A 5,783-nucleotide genomic window follows, 5' to 3' on the forward strand; every position below is an offset into this window, starting at 1 on the left:
TCAAGCCCAGCCTGGTCTACATAGTGAGTTCCAGGACAGCTGGGGCTTCAGGGAGACCCTGTCTCAAAAAGATAAAAAAAAAAAAAAATGCCCCACAGACATGGCCACAGGCCAGTCCAATAGAGGCAATTCCCCGATTGAGGCTCCCTCTACCCAGGTGTGTCAAGTTGACACTAAAGCTACCCAGCACAGTATGTGTGCATATATGTATGTATGTGAGTGTGTTTGTGTGTACGTGTGTATGTGCATATGTATGGACGTGTGTATGTGTATGTATGTGTGTATGTATGTATTTGAGGTAGGGTCTTACCATGTATATGAACCAGCGGACCTTGAACTCTGGATACCGACCTACCTCTGCCTCCCCATTGCTGGGTAAGAAAGATATTTTAACATGAGAGTTGAAGAAAGGTGAAAGAGGAGGGACATGGGGGCTTGTCAATAATTGAATCACTGATGGGGTCAATTCAACCAGCAGCTAGAACACCAAAGACTGCAACTTAAGAAAACCTCCATGAAATGAAAGTCACATATCTCCATGTTTAAAAGAAATTCCCTGAACACAGAAAATCAGCCCAGAAAACAACTATGGATATTGTTTAAGTAAAAAGTACTGTGTTTTAAAGAAAACAAAAAAGTAGGGCTGGGGGTGGGGTATGGTTCGGCAGGTAAGAGAGTTTGCTGTGCAAGCATAAGGACCTGAGTTCAAACCCCAGCACCCATGTAGAAAGCTGGGTGCATCCACATGTGCACCAGTGGTCCCAGTGCTAGGAAGGAGGGTTCTAGGAGACAGGAGGATCATTGGCCTTGCTGGCTGACAGCCTAGCTCCAGGCTCAGGGAGAGACCCTGTCTCAAGGGAACAGGCAGGGATATGGAGCAGGACACCCCAACATTGTCCTCTGGATACTGCACACGTATGCACAGGCACATGCACCTGCATACACACTTATCACACATACGTACATACACACAGATACATATATATAATAAAAAGAAGGGCCTGGAGAGATGACTTAAATGTTAGAAGTGCTTGCCACTCTTCCAGAGGACCTGAGTTCAGTTCTCAGCACCCACACTGGGTGGCTCACAACCACCTGTATCTCCAACTCCAGGGAATCCCACACCCCTCTTCTGGTCTCCAAGGGCACCAGCATGCACTTGTACATACACACACAGGAGCATACCTACACATACACAAAAATAAAATAAGTACTTTTAAAGTTATCTGGGCTACCAAGCAAAAGTCCAGGTCACGTACAAGGAGAGATAGGAAGGCAGTCTGTAGACATTTAAACACCACCTTATGCCAAAAGATAAATGAATAATATAGTTAAGATATTCAAGAAGACGGGGCTGGAGAGACGGCTCAGTGGTTAAGAACACTGACTGTTCTTGCAGAAGACCTGGGTTCGAATCCCAGCACCCACATGGCAGCTAACAACTGTCCATAACTCCAGTTCCAGGGGATCTGACAGCCTCTTCTGACATCTGTGGGCATTGCAACACACGGGTGCACTTACCTACGTGCAGGCAATACATGCATACACATAAAATAAAAATAAATAAAATATTTTAAAGCCAGGCGTGGTGGCACACACCTTTAATCCCAGCACTCAGGAGGCAGAGGCAGGCAGATCTCTGTGAGTTCAAGGCCAGCCTGGTCTAAATCATGAGTTCCAGGACAGCTGGGGCTACAGGGAGACCCTGTCTCAAAAAGACAAAAAAAAAAAATGATATTCAAGAAGAGGAAAATGAAGTTGAGGAAAAAAACAGGGAAACTCCTAGATTATGGGTTTCATATCCAGCCCAACTGACCCAATGGCATAAAGGATGCAAACGGCTATTAATATGAATATTGAGTCTTAAGAAGTTGTGTTCTAAAAGATCTGCTGTAAGCACTCAGTATGCAGACACTTTGAGGAAAACACAACAGAAGGACTGAATATTAAACACTTATTACCAGGGCCTGGGAGATGGCTCCATGGACAGGCGCCTGCCACACAAGCATAAAGGCCTAAGTTCAAATCTCCACGAAGCCAGGCATGGTAGCACATTGTAATCTTAGCACTCCTATGGCAACATGAGAGGTGGTGATCAGAAAGGAAGGAATGGGGAGTTCTGAAATGAGCCAGTGAACAGCAGCATAGTCACACACCAAAGCAGGCCACTTGCTGCTAAAGGTAAATATACAAACGCAGAACACTGTGTTGCCGTCCCAGTGATGTGGGAGGCCCTTTAAAGTAAAGTACGAAATTTAAAAGGTGGAGCTGGTGAGATGGCTTCATGGTCAAGAGCTCACACTCCTCTTGTGTGGACCCAGGTTTACCTATAACTCCACCTCTAGGGGATCAGATGCTACTGGCCTCCCCAGGCACCTGCCCTCGTGTACACACCCACACAAAAACACACAAACACATAATAGTAATAAAAATAAAAATTTTAAAACATTTTAAAAGACACAAATACCAATAGCTAAAAATATCACAAGATATACAATGCGGGTAAATGTAAGTTGCAATTACAGTAACGTTATTGTGAGATGCATCATATGCAGGTGGGGAGACGTTAAGCGTAGAGTATTTGCATGAGATTAGATTGTTCTTGGTCTTTACATGTTTCTCTGTGTGTGCACACATGTGTGCAAGCATGCAGGGGCCAGAGATCGATTTCAGGTGTGTCCTTTGCTGCTCTCCACCTTATTTTTTTGAGACAAGGTCTCTCACTGAACCTGGACTCACTGACTGGATGGGCTGGCCAGCGAGCCCCAGGAATCTGCCTGTCTTCCACTCCCCACGGTGCTGCAGTTATAGACAAGTGCCACCACACCTGGCTCTTTAGGTGGGTACTGGGGATCCAAATGCAGGTCCCACACACACCTGGCAGGCACCTTACCAACTCAGCCATCTCCCTAGCCCACTGGTCTTCAAAGAGGCTATATGTCTATATTTTACATCAGCCCCAATGTAACCACACACGTATATAAAAATACTTATAAAAAGTTACACAACTAGATAAAGAATCAAAGTATATCATTACCAAAAAGTAAAACCAACAGATACAAGGGAAGGTGGCAGGGAGGGAAAAACAAAACAGTCAGAAAATGAGCAGAAAACAGCAACAAAATAGCAGCAGCACTTCCTCCTCCGTCCAAAACTGCTTTAAACGGAAGTGGATTGAACTCCCTGATCTGAGGATATAGAGGGGCCAAATAAATAAGGCCCAAACGTATGGCGTCAGATCCCCTGGAACTGGAAATTTGGATGGTTGTCAGCCACCACGTAGGGGCTGGGAACCAAACTAGGGTCCTCTGCAAGAGTAGCCCGTGCTCGTAACTACTGAGCCATCTCTCCAGTCCCAAAATAAATAAATATTAGGAAAATAAAAAGAGAACATGTGTTCTGTCCAGAGCACCTAGAGCAGGAGATGGCTTACTCCCTGTAACTCCAGCTCCAGGGGATCTAAAGCCCTCTTCTGGCATCTGTACACACATAGGCATACACATACATGCATGGGTAAAAATTAAAATAAATATAAAAAGAAAGAATCTTAGTTATGACAATGTGGATGACCAAGAGGTTGGAGATATAGGTATTGAACTTGACAGTGATAATTTGGGGGCTGAAGAAATGACTCAGCGGTTGAGAGCACTCATTGCTCCTGCAGAGGACCCAAGTTCAGTTCCCAGCCCCCACACTGGACAGCTCACAACCTCCCGTAACTCCACCAGAGGATCCCATTTTTATGGCCACCACAGGCACCTGCATTCACATGCACATACCCACATGCAGACACAAATACATACACATAATTTTAAAAAATAATAAAGTTTTTTAAAAGAGCAAGTAAGTAGATGGCTGACTAAAAAATTTAAAACAATGATTATCTCTAAGTGGATAAGATTATAGATTCTAAAACAGTACTTTTGCTTATTTATATTTTCTATTTTATCTTTTAAGCAACTATAAATTAAATTTAAATGTATCATGTTTAAACATATATATATATATATTGATTTCCAGATGACTAGAGAGACATTTTCCAAAATTATAATTATTATGTATCTTCCTTCCTACTAATGAAAAATAAAGTTTTCACCTTTTTGAGAAATAAAAGACTTTTATTAATTTTTTAAAGATTTTATTTATTATTTTTATTTTATGTGTATGAGTGTATTGCCTGCATATGTGTAAGTACACCTGCGTTATATAGTGCCTTTGGAGGTTGAAGAAGGCATCAGATCCCCTGGAACTGGAGTTTACAGATGGTTGTTAGCCGCACGTGGGTGCTGGGAATCAAACACAGGTCCCCTTTAAGAGCAGCCAGTGCTCTTAACCATTGAGCCATCTCTCCAGTCCCCAAGAAATAAAAGACTTTTAAGCCTCAATATAATATTGTTATATTTCATGAAGTGATCCAACATACTTACTACCATGCTCGCAGCTTGCATGCCCAACTTAGCCTTCACCTCGCTCCGTGGCCTGGAGCAATACCCCAACACATACTTAATTATTGTGCTAAGCAAGTGAGTGTATTGCTTCAGAGAATTAAATACAGGATATCAATTCTTGTATTTCAGTTGTTAAACATGAAGATCATAAAACTAAAGGCTTAAATCCCACTTTCTTAAAATCAGCAGAATCCATTTGTCTGGGAAGCTGTTTACCCAACACATGACTTCTGGTCTGGTTCACTCGTTTTTCTGCCTTTGGTATCAATGGAACCCTTTATTGTATACCACATAATTGCAGCCATTTCTAAGTAGCCAACACATATTATTTGTGCTAAGGGAAAATGGATAGTTTGGGTTTTCTGTCATAAGTTTCTTGTTGCACTAGGGAGGTTTTAGTTCATCTTTTGTTTTCTTAGGATTAACGTTGTTGCTAATCACCAAGTTTAGGATTATAAAATTTGAGACATTATCTACCTTTGAAATTTATTTTCTGTTTGCCTTTTGATGGTAAATTAAATATGCTTGTAAGTATATCCTACTTTAAGACAAGCTGACATATGGAAATTTAAAATTCACAAGAAATAAGCTGGAATGTGGCTTGTGGTAGAGCAGAGGTGTGGCGCATACAAGGCCCTAGGTTTGACCCTCAGTACCAAAAATAAATAAATAAAACCTGTGAGAAGTGAATGGAGGCTGTGCCACTGATTCTAATTCAAAAGAGATGCTGTATATTACAGAGACTGGGAGGCTGGGGTAGATGTTGGCACAGTACAAAGCTAAACGACGAAAGGAGCACTTAGACCTCAAGTATTGTTTCTGAAGTTACAAAACAAAAGTATTTAAAATAAGTCTATGAAAAAGTAGCATAAAGCACATTTAACTTGAAAAGAAATTCATCTATAGTAGAATCTTTAGGAACACATACATCATGGGAAACAACACTGACCCACCATGTGAATCTGTCCTCCACTTAAAACATGGCATTGCATGAGACGGGGGCCCTCACAAACATGCAGGCGATACACTCATACACATCAAATAAAAATAATAATAAAACCCATGGAACACAAGCATCCACCCTGCTTCAAGGCACTTTGCAAAGCAAAGGTCACTGATGACCAGCATTGAGCTGTGGCTTAGCCAGCTTACAATGGAAACTCAGGAATGTATTTGCCTCATATAAAAGAGATGTATGGGGCTGGAGAGATGGCTCAGTGATTAAGAGTGATAACTGTTCTTACAGAGAACCAGAGTCCCCAGCACCCACACTGGGTAGCTCATAACCATCTCCAGGGATCTCATACCCTCTTGCCTCTGAGAGCACTTGCACAT

The sequence above is a fragment of the Nannospalax galili genome, unplaced genomic scaffold, assembly GCF_000622305.1.
Source record: "Nannospalax galili isolate Female #2095 unplaced genomic scaffold, S.galili_v1.0 scaffold1454, whole genome shotgun sequence".
Lineage (NCBI taxonomy): Eukaryota > Metazoa > Chordata > Mammalia > Rodentia > Spalacidae > Nannospalax > Nannospalax galili.